Genomic DNA, 20,159 nt, shown 5'->3' on the forward strand with positions numbered 1-20,159 from the left:
CACTGATTACAAGCCCCATAGAAGGTGAGGACCTCCTTTTGTTTTGTTCTTCCTTGTAACATCTGCGGTGGTGTTTAAGATGTGTGTTGAATTAAGATGATTGGGCCAGTATAGTATGTGGCCTTTATTATTCCCGTTAATACTACATCGTACGAACTCACCGTAGGAGGGAAGTATACCTTTTTTTGACCCTGTGAGTTGTCTGGATGGTTGGATCGAAGTACATATTCTTACTTTGCTCAAAGATACCATGACGGGGCGCCTGGGTGGCTCAGTGCATTGAGAGTCTGACTTCGGCTCCGGTCATGATCTCACAGTTCATGAGTTTGAGTCTCGGGTCGGGCTCTGTGCTGACAGCTCGGAGCCTGGAGCTCACTTCGGATTCTGTGTCTCCCTCTCTCTCTGTTCCTCCCCTGCTCGCACTGTCTCTCTCTCTCTCTCTCTCTCTCTCTCTCTCTCTCAAAAATAAAGATTAAAAAAAAATTTTTTTTAAATCATGACAGAGCCCCGCCCCCCAGGCTCCATGGCTTGCCTGGTACAACACTGGGAACTTGCCATTCTGTAGAACATAATGTTTCCAGGAGAAGAATCTCAATTACTTTTCCACATCAAATTCTGCATCTGCTCTTTGCAAAGCAGATGGAAAGAAGGCATTAATACTTGACATACATTATAAAACTAAAGAGACAAGAGCCAGCCCTCTTGGCATTGTGACACACATCGGCCACCGACGCTCAGGCTGGTATGTAGATGGAGCGGAGTTTGTGGAATCTTCGATCTGTGCTTCCCCTCCCACTCGAAGGTCAATGCTGGCGGGAGTTTAGGGGACGAGTACATGGGGGAGGGTGCACTATACCTTCTATGAAATGTGAATCGGTTTGCCTACAAACCTCTGGAGTTCACTTCCATAGGATGGCCCCAAGTTCCCGAGCAGAATTCCAGCCATTTCTGAGTCTGAGAAAATGCACAATTGCAGGGGGAGTCTGCTTGCCTTTTGTTCCATGACAATGATTAGAGTTTGGTCCATAGCAGCCTACGTAACTCTGGAGGGGAGCAGGTAGACTCTGGATTCTCAGGGGGAGGTAATTACACAGAAGCATCTATGTTGGAGGCACAGTGCGCAGGTCCCAAGGCTGAGTGGAGACACAGCCGGTCGGGTAACTTGTTCCACAAGTAGAACGCATGGGGCTGCACAACAGGGTTTGCAAGGTCCCCGCTAGGGCTAGCCTTTTATTGGCTTTACGCCTCAGACCTGCATCTAGTTCGCTTCAAAATTCGAGTGCCCCAAACGCCAACAGAAGCCTTGACATGACCATGGGGACATCTATCATTGAAACTCACATGTCACCCGCTCAGAGAGGCTCCTGACCCCCTTCTCTGCTTAGTTTCCTCTGTAGCACGTACCACCACCTGCGAGATGACGTGCTTTTCTCATGTTAAAGAACTGGTAGCAGCAATGACTGGTTGTCTACACCTGACCTCGTTCCCCGCACGTAATAGGTGATCAATAAATATTCGGTGAGTGAATGGATGCCCTTCTGCTTTGAAAAACCTATATTAGCTCAGGAGCAAATGATGAGGAAAACACATTTTTTACCTCAACAGTATCGGTTACTGAGCCAAACCTTCAGGGATTAAATTCTGGGGAGAACAGTGTGAGATGGCAATTACTTCCTAAATAGTGTGGAAAAACCTGAAATAGTCCCTACAGAGGAGGAAACGAGGTATAGGGTAAGCGAGGGTGTGATTGGACTATTACAAATAATTGAAAAATGAGCCCTTTTCTGCTTTGGTCAGTTTCTGGAAGAATCGATGGGTAGAGCTAATTCAAACACTTAGGAGCACACCCAGATCACTGTGTCCCGTGGCTCCCACTCTTCCTGGGGCTATAGCTCTACCTGCCTGCACTTTGATGTTAGGTCTGTGCAGATGAGAGAAGGATAAGAAAGCAGATAAAAGTCCATTTCTTGGTTCTCCCAAGATCCATGTGATGACTCGGTAGGCACACAGCATGATCCCTTTAACATTATCTACATGCTACGCACCCCACTGTGGTGCCAGCTTGCATGGACCACAGTGATGCGGGAGACACCAGAAGTCACCTCGGAAATGGGACCTTCTGCTTCACGAGTGAGGCAGCTCCCGACACTTTCTGTGTCACTAGTAAACACTCCTCCTGACAGCTAAGGACCATTCCCACTTTGTCATTCCACATACCCTCAGTGCAGTTGGATCGAAAACCATACCAGGAGCTACTCAAGCTTATGTGAAATGAAGACATTCAGAAGAAACACATGAGGCACGGCGGTCGTCAGTCATAGCGGTTGTCGGTCTTCGAGGCCCTGGGACCTTCAGTTGGTAGACACGTGATATCAAATCTTTACTAGCCAAGTGCCCAAAGCCCAAACTCCAGAAAGCTGATCTCTGGTTCATTTTAAATTGTTAACTTTGGTAGGTGTGTGTGTGTGTGTGTGTGTGTGTGTGTGTAAAGAAATTGAAAGGACCCAGGTGATAAGGGGGAGGTGGCCATGTACTAACATTGTCTTATTTTCACACCCATGAAACACCAGCTCCGCAGCCCTGCTCACCAGCCCCAGTGAAGTTAGCGCCTGTGTTGTGAGCCAAGTTGTATCTCGAAGGAGGTCACCGAGAGTAACAGTTGAAAGTCCGGTCTGGTCAATTAGACATCTGGGTCTGACTGTAGGCTCTGGTTCTTAGAAGCTGCACAGTCTTGGGCGGACTATTTAACCTTGATTTTCTCAACTATAGAACCAACACAAGACAGCGCAGGGAAAGCACTTAGCTCAGAGAAGTGGATTTAGGAAGCACTCGGCGAATCTCAGCTCTCCAGGCTGTATTTAGTGCTGGAAGCCAAGGGACTATCAGCCGGAAAAAAAAATCCCACATGACTTCCCAGGCAAGTCGCTCAGTCTCTTCCTGAATGATAGTATCCTCCCACTTCCCCTCTGCCTGTCCAGTTTCTACACATCCCCCAAAGCCCTGCTCAGGTCTCACGCTTTCTCCGTGAAGCCCCTCGAACGCCACGCGTGGTGCTTTCCCACCCCAGCAAACTGGAAGCACCTGGGCAGCTGCTTGTGAGTCCAGATCCTTCTGCAGAATCCTGCCACAGCCATGCAGCAGTTCAGGAAAACCCTGCGATCTGTGGACAGGTAAGATTGGATGAGGAAGCCCTCGTGATACTCAGACCCTTAAGGAGAGGCTAACATTCAGGGGTCCTCATCACTGGTTTAGCCAACACGTCAGAGGGGACGAATGTGGGTGACCTCAGGCGAGGCCAGCGCTGGGCACACAGACCACAGTAGCACGGATGTTGTCACCTTTGTCACCATGCCTGACGCGCAGCTGGTTGGTGGGTCTGTGTCTCTGACGGGGGCTCCCACACCTCTCCATGGCCTCATGCCACCGTGGAATCTCTCCAAACATTGTGGAAATTTACAGCCCAGAACAATCAGTTCTGTACTCTAAAATGAAAAATACCTCCCATCAACACAAAGGCAAGTGTGACCTCTGCTGGAAGATTCTTGAGACTGACCATCATTAGGAAGGAGGGAAGGAAGGAAGGAAGGAAGGAAGGAAGGAAAGAAGGAAGGGGAAGGGAGGGAGGAAGGAAGAGAGAGAGGGAGGGAGGAAGGATTGGAGGGAGGAAGGAAGGGAGGGAGGGAGGAAGGAAGGAAAGAAAGAAGGAAGAAGGGAGGGAGGAAGGAGGAAGGGAGGGAGGAAGGAAGAGAGAGAGGGAGGGAGGAAGGATTGGAGGGAGGAAGGAAGGGAGGGAGAGAGGAAGGAAGAGAGAGAGGGAGGGAGGAAGGATTGGAGGGACGAAGGGAGGAAGGAAGGGAGGGAGGGAGGAAGACGGGACCCGACACCAACCCGGAGCCCTTTCTGTGTGACATGCCAGGCTGATAAAGCCTGTCTGGTTGTCCCCCGGCCCCCTGGCCCAGGTCTGCTCTCACGGTGCCCCCCAGCGTGACTCCCAAGGGTGAAACACGCCTTCAATCACCCCCAGGAAGCAGAGCTTCTGTAAGCTAATCCTTAGCCATTCCCTATTAACCGTTTAAAAACATGTTTTTCCAAATAAGATTTCGGGGAAAATCATTTTATGACTGCATGTTGGAGGCTTGGCATGTAATCAGGAAAGGCAGCCTTTATGTGCTGAGAATTACGCTAACTTTTTGAAGTTTCTTGTCAGCACACCTCCCGGGGCAGGGGTGTGTGGGGCGTTTGCTTTACTCTGAGAAATTCGATCTTCTTACACAGCTCTTCCCACTCGTTCCCCACACGATAAAGTGGCAGGTTAATATAAATGCCACGAGCACTACAGAGACCCTAGGCTCTTAGACACAGCCCTCGCTTCCTCCATCAAGGAGACGTCGGGATTTCCCGGGAGTCCATCAGTCAGGAGCCCGTGGAGCCTTGGATTCAGTCCCACTTTCTGGTGCAGAGACAGTAGCCCCAGGAAGGCATCTTTTAAAAAGAAAATCATTCCCTATGGACCCTACATAGACCTCACATACCTTCCGGGTCTTTGGTGTCTATACAACTGTCCTCTTTGTTTGTGTTTCCATGCATATCGATTTAGGCTTGCTGTATAGCCCTACTTTGACCGGCAGCGAACGTGGGCACGGAAGAAGCGGAGAGGTGTCGCTGCAGACCCTTGAAAGACCACACTTTGAAAGGGGACTGGCGTGCAACTGTGGAAGCTTTTACTGGCGAATCCCCCCTCCGTGGTGGCAGACAGGCTCCACTGGGAGATATTTACTTGCTAACATGAGGGGAGTTAGGGGGCACCACCTGGAAGGTTCAATGCTCCCCAGATTTTCAGGGGAGTATAAATTGGGGAGGTTGGACCCGTGTGGCTGAAACAGAATTTCTCAACTCCGCCCGAGGCTCAGGTGTCCCGGCTGACAGCCTCCCACCCCCCGACGTGAACAGAGCAAAAGTAGGCAGCCAGAAGAGGTGCCCCCATCCCATAACCTGGACCCCACGGGCCAGGGACTGTCACACGCAGGCCACCCTCCCACTGTCGCCTCCTGCGGATAGGTTACGTCCGCGTCCATACGTGCTCCTCCTCTCCATTCCCAGGACGAGGGAGTGGGAGCCGTGAGAAGACGCACCACGTCGTATCTCGAAGGCAGCAGGGCCGAGGGGCCTAGGACACAGGGGCACCAGGGGTAGAATAACTTGGGGCACGCTGCCTTTGCTCTCCCAGCCTCAGTTTCCCCTTCTCTCAAATGGTGGCAATCATAGCCTCTATGTCGAGGGGTTTCCTGAGCACTGATGAGACCCTAGTCATTACTTTGATTATACATTTCCCATATGCTGAGTGCTAAACGAATACAAACCATCTTGGTTTTGTTCTCATTAACCTTTGCATCTCTTGCAGAGTCTAAGCCCTAAGCTGTTCAACGAGTGTTAAAAACACGAATAAACGGGGCACCTGGGGGGACCCCGTTGGCTGAGCACCTGACCCTTGGTTTCAGCTCAGGTCGTGATCTTACAGTTTGTGAGTTCAAGCCCTGTGTCCGGCTCTGTGCTGACAGCGTGGAGCCTGCTTGGGATTCTCTCTCTCCCTCTCTCTGCCCAGCCCCTGCTCTCTCTCTCTCTCTCTCTCAAAATAAATAAACACTTAAAAAAAGAAAAACATGAATAAACAGACATTTAGATTGAGTCAGGGACAGAAGAGGAGCCTGGGAAATGAATCTGTCTTCCACACTCTGCCTTAACAGCCCGTGTTCGATGTGGCCACCTCCCTCGTCCCCCCACAAGCTCCTTGAGGGTGGACGCTGAGCCTCAATCCTCCTGTCTTCACCGCCCCTACGTAGGCCCAGGAACAGGGGGCCTTCCTAGGTGCCCAGTAAATGTTTATGAACTCAGCTACGTTTATCTGCAGCCATTTTTCAAACTTTAGAAACAAAAATAAAAGCAAGTGGAGAGAGGTGACTCACCTCGCTGGACAAGAGCGAGGGAAAGGCAGAACAGAGACCCTGGCCTCTGAGCACTCCCAGCCCACAGGTGGGGGCATGTCGCCGTCGGGGCGGGCATGGCGAAGGGCTGGAGGTCAGAGGAGTGATTAAATTCTGTTTCCTGGGAGTGCAAAATTGATCACCAAAATAGCTTCATTTCTTCGCGGCACGCACCAAAAAGTGTTTGTTTACAGACAGCCGAGGGGCTACTAATTACCTCCTGACACCCTTTGACAACGCTCGTTCCTTCTCCGGCGGCCACCGAGTGAGTGCCTGCCACCCCACGCGTCCAGGTAGCAATTTCCCCGGTTGGGGCTGCCAGCTTCGCTCCGCTTTGAGTGACAGAGACCAGGGTGCTCCTCACCCAGGCAGCCCGACCCTCACACGACCTAATCCATTTTTTTCCGAAGAGTCCCTCCAGCTAATGAGCACTGTGTTCTTCGGGCTGCGGGTTCCAAACTCTTGCTGTGTGATTGCATATCACAGTCTCTGGCAGCTCATCATGGGAAGGACAGAAAAAAAAAGAAAAAAGAAACAAACTCAGGATGTGGGTGAGCCGCACATCAGGCAACTCTTGGTTTAATTGACAGGTGGGAGACTCCCGATCTGCAAGCTGTTTCTCTCGGTTTAAGGTTGTAATTCTCCTCTGAGCCAATGTATAACCTCGCCAGTGTTAGCATCCTGCCCCTCATCTTTGAAGTAGTTGATGGAACAAAGAGCAATCCAGGTGGGCAGGGGCCTTGAGCAGTCCCACTTGCTTCCCACCTAAGCAAGGGGTGCACAGAGAACTCAGGTAGATCGAATGCCCACCGTGGGCCAGGCGTTGGGTGGCACTCGGGGGATCTCGTGTCAGCCTTCCGACTTGCACAGTGCGATTGGAGGGTGTCTGGGCTGTTATCTTTTTTAAGTTCGTTTACTTATTTATTTTGAGGGGGAGGGGGGAGGAGTAGAAAGAGACGGGACAGGACAGAGAATCCCAAGCGGGCTCCACGCCATCGGCACAGAGCCCAACGCACCACGAGATCATGACCTGAGCCAAAATCAAGAGTCACGCGCTTAACCGACGGAGCCACCCAGACGCCCCATCTAGATCATTTTGAAATACGCCCCACTCCCACTCCCATGTCACTGATTGTTATACGAAAGTGTGCTCTGGGCCGGTGCTTAGAGTATGTTAGAGTCGAGATGTTTTTGTAGACCTTGGTTATATGTTCTCTTCTTCCCTTGAAGGTCATTCAGTCGTTTCCTTACCATATATTTATTAAGCACCTGCTGTGTAACCCACACTGTTTTCAGCACTGGGGCTCCAGCAGAGAACAAATCAAAGTCCCCACCCCGAGCGACCTCGCAGTCTAGAGACCAGAAGCAAGCATAACTGTGCAGATCCTATAATGTCAAGAGGGAGTCGGTGTTATGAGGAAAATGCAGCATGTCAGGAAGACCAAAAACGCGTGAGAAGGGAGTGTTAACACACCAGGAGTATCCCACAAGGTTCTGGAAAACAAGCAGGCAGAGCACTCCAAACGATTGATTTGGAAGCCACTTAAGGGAGGAACGGGTATGGAGGTGTGTGTGGGGTGGGGGCGGTGGTTAAGGGACCACCAAGAAGGTTGAGGCCCCAGCAACTAGCAACAGTGGGAAGCCAGAAGCTCCCTGGGCCTGTGGGGCTGGGGAGAGGATAGAATTAGCAGGACCAGAGAGGAAGTGGATGGTGGAGGAGAGAGCCCCCGAGGTCCAGGGCAAGCACACAGATTAAGGCCCACGTGTCTTTAAAGTGATGTATCAACTTAACAAGTTATTAAATAAAATGTGTTCTATCCTCGTGCTATGATGCATTTATCTTCATGATGACAACGTAGAAAAATACATGGAAAGGTATAGTTGTATATATCTGAGACCAACAACATACCAGTGAGCACTGAATTTAGTTATCTGTCTGGGTATTCTGTTGATAGGCTAGCAATATTTGGACCAGTGGCAAAATGCGTGTTTTATCCATAAGTTTCTATAGTCGGAATTCACAAATGTATTTTCCACACCTTCATTGCAGGACAACCACCGATCGTCCCTTCCGTCAAGACTTTCACATACTTTGTATTCTATTGACAGCAATGCCAAATTAGGCGACCTTTCTGGAGTTACTGTGACTCTTGGTTATGTCTTACGTTCAACTTGAAGGAAGCTTGCCCCGCTGAGGCAGTAGTAATTGGAATTGGCGGTAGAATTTAAGCAATGCTTAAGTTCACCAAGGAACCATAAATTTCAGAGAACATACTTAAAAATTAGAATGGGGTCTCGTAAGATAAATGGCTGTTACAGAAAACAAAAAGCAACTCAAAATATGTTGTCTACCATATAAATCATAAAGCCATGAAGCGATTAAATTAAGCAATTTCACCGTCTCATGAGCAATATCCAGATATGCGTTTTATCAAAATGTTCCGTCATGGGCAGACGCAGACAATACCGTTTATGACGGTAGAATGGGGCCCCCAACACGGCATGGTTTGGGCAAAGTTGAGGCCATGTCTCAGGTAACAGGTGTGTCCGCGCCTGCCATGTGTAGCCCACGAGGGCTGAGAGTGGACCAGGAGGCGAAGTGAGAGAATGGGGTCAGGGCACCACCGGTGACCGATGCTCTGTGATGCCGGAACTTCCACACTGCTGTCCTCGAGGGGAAAGGTTAGACAGGAATTCATCTGTCTTTTTTCCGAGAGCTTCTGCCACTCAAGGCTGCCCCGTTCTCCCAAATAACATCCGTCTCCACCTTGGCTTTGGCGAAGCTTGTAAATCCAGATGGTGGAGGCCATGGCTGCCTTCCACTGTGAGAAGGGATGTGGAGATGTGTCCTCTGGGCCCGGGGCACTTGGTCGTGGGGACAGATGCTCGTGGGGACACTAGTGGAGGGGACATCCCTGCCCCTCTACCCTCCTTGACTGGGGCCCACAGTCAAGCTGATCAGCTCCGGAGAAAGTGTTCTGGGACCAGCCGGGGAAGGTCCGAGTAGAAGAGTGTTGCCAGGGGAACAGCCCACGAGGGGAAGAAGGAGAACCATTGCCAATAGAAGTTAACAACCTTTGTGGCACCCAGGCTGGCCCCTGAGAGTTTTCAGGGATGTCCTGGGTTAAATTACTCAGAATGCTACAGATCAGCCTCAAATTACCCCCAGTTCCTAACAGCACAAATGCAGGGGTGCGAGGGGGTCTGAGTTTTTCTCACAGAATGTGCCTTGATGGAAGGGAGGTTGAAGGCTTTTATTTTCGCGTGATTTTGTAAATTATACGCATTTTGCCAATTTGGCTTAAATTGGTCTTTTCCTCCCCCGATCCGTATTTCATTTAAAAATAGTCACACTTGACATGCTACTCTGGGTTTTTCTGACTGCTTGAGGAAAACAGGTTTGACTCTTGCCCAAACCTCTTGCTTGTAGATTCCCACGACCCATGCAATCAGTGGGCACCATTTGTATGCTTCCGTGGGAAAGACAAAAGCCCCCTGGACTCGTTGATGGCTTTCAAAGTCTCTTTTTAATTTTTTTTTAATGTTTATTCATTTTTGAGAGACAGAGAAACAGAGCACAAGCAGGGGAGGGCAGAGAGAGAGGGAGACACAGAATCCGAAGCGGGCTCCAGGCTCCGAGCTCTCAGCACAGAGCCCGACGTGGGGCTCGAACCCATGAACCGTGAGATCATGACTTGAGCTGAACTCAGACGCTTAATGGACTGAGCCTCCCAGGAGCCCCTCAGAGGCTCCTCCATCATCATTGAGAGGGGTGATCCCAAGGCTGCACCTTCATTCAGGGTCTTCCGTGTGTCTGAGGAAGTCGGCTGGGAAGAAAGACTTGTCGACATGCTGCAGGGCCCTAAAAGAGGCCTGGACCTCATGGCCCGCCGTGCGCTGTAAGGCCTGGCATTGGACTCCCTGCTTTTTCAAGGTCAGGGGTCTTGATTCCGTGTTCTCCAGCAAGCCCTGAGAGCCACCTGGGACGGTGACAGGCCTGTAGCTAAAACTTGCAGACTGTTGGAAAATCAGGCTCTGATGAGACCTTCGTGGCATCCGTCAACACCATCCCGGGTACGGGTCCGAGAGACCAGGGCCCCTCGGTCTGAAAGAGCCCTAGACTGGTGCCCATATTTGCTGAAGGAGCAGATCAGGCGGGCTCAGCCTAGGGACACGCACGCTCTGAGAAAAGCCCTTTCCCGGGTGCGTCCGGCCTCAGTGGCAGCTCTGATTTGCTTACACACACCTGCTTGCCTGGCACCTTTCTGCCTCTGCCCATGTGTCCAGGTGCCTGGTGAAGGTCTGGAAAGAGCAGCACCCAGAAATCCAGAGGAGGGGCACGGGGCGGGGGTTCCTCTGACCAACAACAGAAAGCAGGACGGTCTACTTTCTTGTCCATCCTTACAACACCCCACAGATTGGTTTTCGGGGCGCCTGGGTGGCTCAGTCAGTTCAGCGACCAGCTCATGATTTCGTTTCAGGTCACGATCTCTCGGCTCATGGGTTCAAGCCCCCGCATCGGGCTCTGCTCTGACAGAGTGAAGCCTGCTGGGGATTCTCTCTCTCCCTCCTTCTCTGCCCCTTCCCTGCTCTCAGTCTGTCTCTCTCAAAATAAATAAATAAGCTTTTTATTTATTTATTTATTTATTTATTTATTTATTTTTTAAAGAGCCTGCTTTATAGATGAGGAAACCAGAACTCAGAGGAGCAACTCAGTCCGGGCCAAACAGTTAAAACGTGGTAGAATTAGGACCCAAACCCAAGCTGGCCTGGCTTCCCAGCTCCTGTTTCTTTTCTTCTGTATGGAAACGCAGCATCTAACCCTGGCTCGGTGCATGGTCCATTCCTGCATTCATTCGTCCGTTCCCTCAGTTCCCTCCATCGGTCCCCCACTCCCCGCCGAGCCGGGCGCTGGGAGACAGTGGTGCACAGAGCCAGGAGGACCCATCTCACAGCACTGACATAACGCAGCCCCATAGAGTTATTTTCCTCTGCCTGGGGGTACGAGAGCCCTTCACAGGGGCCCCCTCCCAGTCCTGGATGGTCAGATTATGCTTCCCTGAGGAAGTGACTTTGAACAGTCACGTGGCTTCTGGTGCCTCTGTTTCCCCGTCTGTAAAGTGGGACTAATAATTCCCGTTGTGGTGCCTGGAAGGACTCCAGGAGCGTCTTCTGGGAGACGACTCTAAGGGGCTTTGCAGGCAACCTCAGGCCCCCTGGAGGAGGAACTGGGAGGCTCAGAAAAGAATGCAGGATCGGAGCCTCATACCGTCTTCTTCAAGGCCCTTCGAAACGCTTTCCTGTGGCTTCAGAGGCTGGGCTCTCCCCACGCGTCTCTGTGAGGATCCCAGACCCCAGCTTCATCCCCACTGTCCTCCGTGTGATCTTCAGGCCCAGCTTCCTGCGATTTACTGCTCCCTTTCTTTCTGTCTCAAGCCCTAGCTGCCCTCAAAATGTCCTTTCCCACATGCATAGAGGGCCCGGGGGACCCTCTATCCTGCTGGGGGCTCTCTAGAGCCTAGAAGGGAGGGGATCCCAGGAGCCGAAGTGGCTGGTCCTTTGCCATCAATACCACTGCCTTCAGCCCTGTGGCCACCAGGTCAGTGCCCTCCAGGGGGAGGTCAGCTTACATCCCAGGTGCCCAAGCCAAAATTTGGGAGACCTCCTACCAGTCCAGGGGTTCTAGACACACGGTTACAGGCTTCCCTGAGAGGCACCTTCTCTTTGATAAGCAGGGACGGCCACCTGGGAGCCAAAGCTTCAGGAACCCTGATCCCACACATGCCCTCCTTCCGGCTGAAGACCCGAACCTCATAGGTTTGAGTTTTATTTCTTGAGCTTAAGAATTTATTATCCTTGTGGTGGTTTTCAGCTATGTCCACAAGTTTGTTTACATTCCTCTCTTCAAGAGGTGGAGCCTCATTCCTCTCGCTTCGAGTGTGGGCTGGACTCCATGGCTGGCTCTTAATGAATAGACCTGGTGGATGTGACCAGGTTATAAAAGACATCAAAGATTTTCTTTTTACTCTCTGTTGGATCACTTGCACTGGGGAAGGCAACTGACTTGAGTTTGAGGGACTCAAGCAGCTCTATGGAGAATTTCAGGGGGTGAGGAGCTGAGTCTTTGTGCCAACAGCCATGGGAGGGCGCCATCTTGGAAGCAGCTCTTCCAGCCCCAGCTAGGTGACAACAGCCCCCTGTCAGTCCCTGAAATCTCTGTCAATCTCTGTAAATTCCTGCAAATCTTGACTGCAACCTCAGGAGAGACCCCAGGTTAGAGGCATCTAGTAAGCAATGACCAAATTCATGACCCACAGACACAATGTGAGGTCTTGAATACTTTATTGGGGTGTAAATTGCTCCATTTGAGGTCAATCATGGATATAGTACCAACTTTTAAAGAGCATCTGGTCAAAATTAGCCTGGAACATTCCTCTCAACATTCCTTAAGGAGGTGCCACATTGGATATGAGTATGCCCTCTCCCTAAAGTAATTCGGCATTTCCAAGTTCTTGCAGGAGAGGTGACAGAGGGCTGCGTCAATGTCTGAGCGCTGGTTGAAGTAACAACCTTATGTTTCACAATGCCACATCAAACGACAATGCTTCCACGTCTTCACAGACTAAAATCCTACGGCTCTGCCCCGATGAGGGGCCGGCAGGTCCTTGGGTTGTCTCACTGCCCACACTCACTCTGGAGAGCACACTTGGGAAGAACCTTGGCAAGAGGCATTACTCACACTATCTTTCTCTCTTAAAATATTTTTTGATGGAGTCCTTAGAGTTATAATCCATATAACTTAGCATAAATTAAGTGCTTGCTAGAGATTACTTAATGGCATCCAAATTTAAATTTAAAATGTGTTTTAACTCTTTAAAATGATGTAATTTATTTATTTGCTTATGTATTTATTGTAATGTTTTATTAATCTTTGAGAGAAAGGGAGAGACAGAGCATGAGCAGGGGAGGGGCAGAGAGAGAGAGGGAGACACAGAATCTGAAACAGGCTCCAGGCCCTGAGCTGTCAGCACAGAGCCCGACGCGGGGCTTAAACACATGAACTGTGAGATCATGGCCTGAGCTGAAGTCGGACGTTTAACCGACAGAGCCACCCAGGTGCCCATCCACATTTTATGGACTAAAATCTCAACTATTATGAATATTCACATCAAAACTTGTTGACTAAGTCCATTTTTGTCAGACAACTGGCCAATCCAGTTTTTAAAAAATAAATTATTAGAGGCCATAATACCATTAATGATAATAATCCTAGTTAACGTTCACCGCATGTTTACTTTGGGTTGAATATGCACTTGGGGTTTGCAAGCATTACTTAATGTTGATAGGCAGTTTTTCTTTTCTTTTTTAAGTTATTTATTTACTTGGAGAGAGAGAGAAAGTGGGGGAAGGACACAGAGAGAGGGGGACAGAGCGAATCCCAAGCAGGGTCCACACTGTCGGCGCAGAACCCGATGTGGAAGCCGTGAGGTCACGACCCGAGCCAAAGTCGGACGCTTCACTGACTGGTCTACGCAGGCCCCTCAGTGCACAGATTTTCTTTGAAAAGACTGCTCTGGAATATTTTCCGTTTCCTCTCGGCAAGTTCTTAAGGCAGTTTGGGGGCAGAAAGTGTGTTTCATTTTGTTTAACTTGCTGTTGTCCTCAAGACCACGGTTTGGGGGAAAAAGAAAATGATGTAGGACCCAAACACTTTGCAGCTTCACTGAAGGCTTTGCTTCATGTCAAGTGGTATGGGCTTTAATAGAATGGATGGTACGTTTAAAAAGCAAAGAGAAATTAAATTATAGGCCAATAATTTTGGAGACGGCCCGGGCAAGTTTTCCTTGTCCAACGGCAGAAGCTGAGAGGGCAGGTGGCCCATGCCAGGCGGCTTAGCAGCAGCTTAGCATGAGGTCGATATGGACACCCGCCTCCCGGTCACAGCCCGACTCTCGGCTGTCCCCGGGGCCAAGAATAGGGGCTTCCCTCTGAGTCAGCTGACCCCGGGCACTTGGTGCCAGTGTTAAGTGAAATGCCGGGCGCCTGGTTAAATTTGAGTTCTGATAAATAACAAATAATCTTTAGTGTAGATATGTCTCAGTTATTGTTTATCTAAAGTGAAAATTTGATTTGGCCTCCTCTGCTTTCATTTGCTCAATCGAATAACTCTAGTGCCAAAGCCCTGGCTCGCGAAGGCCTCCAGAGACTTTCCAGCTGAGCTGCTCAGGATGTCACGTTTCCACTGTCCTCTGTCCCCTGACCAAGGCACCATGCCTCAGACAAGACCCAGACATCAGCCCCCAGGGATCAGGGTTAAGGACAAAACCTTCACGCAACTATTTAAGAAGATTTATGGCACCTGCCTGCACACCCACTCCCTCTGGTAGCCAGACTAGTCATTTTTTCTTTAAACAGCCACTTGTATTCTTGGGCAATAGCACAGGTTTTCTGCGGGACCCTCCCCCGCCCCCCGGGAGCACAGAGAGGCCTGTGTCACTACCCACCAGGCTCAGAGCCCGGCCAAACTCATCCCTGCAGAGACAGGTGGCTGATCCCACCAGGGACTGTGGCCCTGAGTCGCCTTCCAGGCCCTGGGTGGGAAGCCTGTCCGCCCTCTGGGAGGGCTCCTTAGAGAGAAGAGGCCAGTGCTATCTGCCTTCCCACCTCTACGAGGGGCCCGGCACCCGGCCACAGCAGTGCTGATGGCCCACCCACACCCTGAGCCCCTTGTCCCCGCGCCCCTGGAGAGAAGGAGCCATCTCTTTTGCATCCTGGTGTCGGGCAAAATGCTTGGTAGACAAGGGGTCTGTGATGTGCAGCTAGGTGCCAGATGGATCAATGAGAAGAGCCTTTGGAGAGGCATCTGGGCCTTCTCACCACCTCCCCTCACCCCACGCCCATGTGCACACTGTGTAGTCCCTCTTCAGGGCCAGGACCGAAGGTTCCCTCCCCTCTGAGTCTCTGGACCAGGTCCTCAAAGAAGATGCAGGAGCTAAGAAAGGCTGATGGAAACCCTCACAGTCCCTTCCTTCACCTGTTGATGGCGCCAATTTCTGGCTTTGTGGGGGCCAAGCAGAGACTACCACCGGAAGCCTGTCTACACTCACTGCATGATCCTGAGTGCATACACCTGGCTCCCAGGACCAGGAGGCTGAAGAATGATGGCCCAGAGCCTTCCTTTTTGGGGGTGCAGATAGGGTCAGCCGGCCACATCCCTGAGGAATGGAGACTTCTCTCTGCCTCCAACGGATGTAAAGGAAGGAGCCATGTCCCCGAGGCAAAGTCTCCCTCATTGATCAGGAAAGTGGGGTCAGGGGCTGCAGGAAACTGGCTGGGTGGGTGAGGGCCGGGGACACAGACGCAGCTTCCTGGGAATGACCCACAGAGCCCCCTGAACTCCTGGATCTTCAGCAATCGGCACTCCTGTCACCACTGTCTCAGTGACTCCTGGACCAGACGGGGGTCCGGGAGAGGGACTGAGCGGGGCAGCAGGCAGAACCCCGAAGGTAAAGTGAGGACAGCTTCTTCCAGAGGAGTCGTTAGTCTTTCTAAAAACACCAGCTGTCCACCTGTCTGGTTAGGTAAACAGGAAAAAAGAAACTCCTGTGCTGAGAACCACTATCCCTCCGAGGATCAGATGGCTTGGAATCGATGCCCTGGAGGGCTCTCTGGGATGTACGTGTGGCCGCGTGTCTCCCCGTCACCAGCAGCACACACACAGTCCTCTATACCAGTGGGCCTCACTCGGGGTGACTTCACCCCTCCGGGACATGTGGCCGGGTCTGGACGCATCTCGGGTGGTCACAACTTAGGTGGCGGGAGAGTGTTACTGGCAACCAGTAAGCACGGTCAGGGACGGTGGCACACAGCCTATAACTTGGGACAGTCCCCTCCCCCTTGCAACAAAGAATTCTCAGACCCCAAATGTCCACCGTGCTGAGGCTTAGAAACCCTGCTCTAAAATTATGAAGCTGCCTCCAGACTTCTGGTAAAAGACCAGCCATGTCCCTGTGGGCTTTGCAGGCTGGGCCAACCCAATGCTGTCAACCATCCGTCTGCTGTTGGGGTCAGTTAACACTGATACCCACGAAAGCGGTCTGTTTTTTTTTTTTTTTTTTAATATTTATTTATTTTTGAGAGAAAGAGAGAGAGAAAGAGAACAAGAGGTGGGGTGGGGGGAGGAGGACAGAAAGAGAGGGAGACAGAATCCCAAGCAGCCTTCTTGCTGTCAGCATAGAGCCCAAGTGGAGGCTCGAACTCATGAAACGGTGACATCATGACCTGAGTTGAGATCAAAAGTCAGACTCTTGGGGTGCCTGGGTGGCTCAGTCGGTTGGGCGTCCGACTTCGGCTCAGGTCATGATCTCGTGGTAACTCGAGTTCAAGCCCCACGTCGGGCTCTGTGCTGACAGCTCGGAGCCTGGAGCCTGCTTCGGATTCCGTGTCCCCCTCTCTCCCTGCTCCCCACCTGCCTGCACTCTGTGTGTGTGTGTGTGTGTGTGTCTCTCTCTGTCTCAAAAATAAATAAAAGAGTTGGACACTTAACCGACTGAGCCACCCAGGTGCCCCGAAAGCTGTCTGTTTTTGGTGAAGCAGCTCTCTGTGTTTCATCCACTTAGTAAGTAAAGATTCTGTAGGGACACACACACACACACACACACCCCTTTGGCTATGCTGACAGTTATAGCAGAGGCACATTTGGAATGCTTAAAAGCTGCCAGTAATGAAGGAAACCAGGAACATGCATGAGAGGCCCATGTGTGAGGACATAACCGTATTAGCCCTCACACGCAGACCAGAAACAGGAACCTGGAGTCCACACTTGGTGTGCAACACGTTCACCAGTTAATACCCCCAAACTTGATTTTTTAAAGATATTTTTATTTATTTTTGAAAGAGAGAGACAGACAGACAGACAGAGCACAAGCAGGGGAGGGGCAGAGAGAGAGGGAGACACAGAATCGGAAGCAGGCTCCAGGCTCTGAGCTGTCAGCACAGAGCTCGATGTGGGACTCAGACTCACGAACCGCGAGATCATGACCTGAGTCGAAGTCAGACACTTAACCAATGGAGACACCCAGGCGCCCCGATACACCCAAACATTAAAAGACGGATGACAATGAAAAGACAATTGAAATGTCACTTGACAGATGGCAAAATGTGTCTTTTCGGTAATTTAGGCTAAGTTTTCACTGCAGTCACACTCTGCTCTTGTGGGGACCCTCACAGGAGTCTCCTAGCTCTGAGTGCCCGTGACGGACACCAAGCAGTTCTGTGCTAAGGGGAATATTCTGCCTTCTTAGAGGGGGACCCCCCTCCTCATATACGTCTGAGATCCCAGAGGAAAGCAACGATGAAGAAGCATACAATTTCCTGTGCCGAGGTGACAGATGTATTTTAAAAATCATAGGAGGGCGTTTAATTTGGAGACGTTTGGAAGAGAAATTCAATTCCTCCTCATTTCTGCAGGCTGGAGGTGTAGAGTATTCCTGGGGACAGATGCTCAGTTGGACTGACGGAGGTTAGTGATGATTGGTTTTTGTTGAAGGAGATACACCATAAAGGAGCCTCCAGTCTTTCTCATTTTTTTTTTTACTTTTCTTTTGCTAACAGGCTTTTCAAATTCTCAAGATAGCAGTTGAGAAATGTTGATGAAATTGTCCTACTGAAATTGTGCCACAGAAAGTTCCTCGGACACCCGCCCCCAGCCGTCCCTTTTCGGGAAGGAAACGGCTCCTTGGCTAGGTATTTTTCTTGGAGCACAGGGCGTCCGAGGAAGTTGTGTGCCCTCTGGGGTGACAGGAGGTGCCGTCGGAGCGGGGCGAGCGGGAGGGCTGGCGCCCAGATGGAGGATGGAATGACTTCAGTTCGAAAGGAACGCTGGCCCGCATCCCCACAGCTGTGGTGTCCTGTGAGGGAGCTGTCTGGATCTCCTTTGAGGCAAATAGAGGACTCAGGGAGCCCACCGGGTTGTCAAAAGGTGACACCTAATAGCGACGAAACCAGCCCACCCTGTTCCGCAGCCGGCGGGGTCTGCGTCAGCCCATCCCCTTCTGTGGAACAGGTGCAGGTCTCTGCCCATCCCCCGCGGCCACTCTTCTTGCAACACTGTGCTCTGGGCAGGACGTTGGCTTCTGCTCTTGTTTTAAAACGTCTCTCATTCCACAGGTTCTTAGCTCCAAAGTATTCATATCGATGTCCTAATGCTAAAAACCTGATCTTGTTCTGAAATAAAGAGGTCACTGCTCTGCGAAATAGTTTTCTTAACGCAATGTCTCAGCAGAATGATCTTCACTCAGGAGAGCTTGGAGTTGGAAAGGTTGGCTTCGTGTTTCTTTCTCTTAGGATGTGTTAGCTGTGATGAGAGAGAGAGAGAGAGAGCAAGCACCAATGGGAGAGGGGAAGAGAGAGAGGGAGAGAGAGAATCCCAAGCAGGGTCTGCACTGTCAGCACAGAGCCGGATGTGGGGCTCGAACTCACACACCATGAGATCATGACCTGAGCTGAAACCAAGAGCTGGAAACTTAACTGATTGAGCCACTTGGGCGCCCCTAAGTTTAAATGTTTTTGAAACCTCCCTAGTCTCTCCATGTGTAACAGGGATAGCAGAGCATGTCCTAAAGATTGAAACAAGAAAGGACATGGAATTATCGGCCTAAGAGGGGTTATTTTTATTTCAGTGTCAACGATCCCAACATTCAGATGAACGTGTTTCTTGTCAGCAGGAGAGTGCAAGCTGGGAAATTATGTGAGGAGTTACCATCAAAAGCTTTGTTTTGGGGGCTCCTGGGTGGCTCAGTCGGTTAAGCGACCGCCTTCAGCTCAGGTCACGATCTCACTGGTTCATGGGTTCGAGTCCCATGTCAGGCTCTGTGCTGACAGCTTGGAGCCTGCTTCTGATTCTGTGTCTCCCTCTCTCTGTCCCTCCCCTGCTCACACTGTCTCTCTGTCTCTCTCTCTCTCTCTCTGCCTCTCTCTCTCTCTCTCTCTGAAAAATAAAATAAACATTAAAACAATTTTTTTTTAAGTTTTATTTTATTTTGTTTGGGAGGGCTTCAAAAAGTCCCTTAGCAAGGGCAGCCGGGATAAGCTGGGGACCCTGCGCGCTGAGTGATTCTCCGGCATTCGCGGAAGACAAATGAAGATTGATGAGGTAGGGCCGGCAGGTCCTGCGGTCAGGTTGATTTAAGGTGCCACGCTGTGGCCTTTCACCAGGCGGCCAGGTAAATCAAAAGGCACAGGTCGATAAGGACCTCGGAGGGCTTCCCTGGCTCTTCATCCAGAAGCCATTTGTCTGGTAACCGCACCTGCCCATCAGTGCCACGGGAGGTGTTATCAGTTTCCACAGCTTTTAGTTGGGTTTATTTTCTAAACCTTATTATGTAAATAAAACTTCACTCCCCCAGGACTCGGCTGGAGCGCATTTCCATAAGCCTTGTGGCACTGAGGATGCCATTGTCGGGCAGACGGGTCATCGAGGGTTTTCTCGGGCTGCCAGCACATCTAAATAATTAGGAAGCCAAGCACCCAGGTCCGTCACGGGGGGCTTACTCAGCTCAGCAGAGTGACCGAGGGGAAGGAAGGTGAGTTGTTCCAGAACAGGAAGCCGAGAAAGAAGGCTGGATCCCTGCCACCTGCTTTCGGTCGGTATTTGCCACCTCGCCCGAGCAGTACCTGCTGTGTCCTGAGGACCAGGTGGGGAAGGGGTCCCCCGGGAGCATCTGAGAGCACCGAAAAGGAAGCACTTTCGGATTACATCCCCAGGATTGGGGCTCACGCCTTCGAGAGAATATCAGCCCCGCACACAAGAGCTGCTCACCTGGGTGGCGATCCGGACTGGGCTCCGGAGCTCAGGAGCGGGTCTGGGAGTGAGCGCTGCTCTGGCAAGGGCAGCTCCTGACTGCTCTGGAATGACATTCGGGGGAAACAGGGCGTTTGCTGCAAGCGAGAATATTCCTTGGAAGGTGTCATGTGAGGTGTGTATGCTGTCAGCAACCAGGGGCCACACACCTGGCTTTGAAGGTCAGCTGCCCCCGCCCCCAACGCCTGGCCCCGGCCCCAACCCCTGGGGCTGACTTCAGGCCCACCACGCCCCCGGAGCAGAGGAGAGAAGAGCTGACCTTCTTTGGTTGTGTTTTGCCAAAGGCATAGTTTGGACCAGATCCTGGGGTGACCAAG

Source organism: Neofelis nebulosa, chromosome 13, assembly GCF_028018385.1.
Source record: "Neofelis nebulosa isolate mNeoNeb1 chromosome 13, mNeoNeb1.pri, whole genome shotgun sequence".
NCBI lineage: Eukaryota > Metazoa > Chordata > Mammalia > Carnivora > Felidae > Neofelis > Neofelis nebulosa.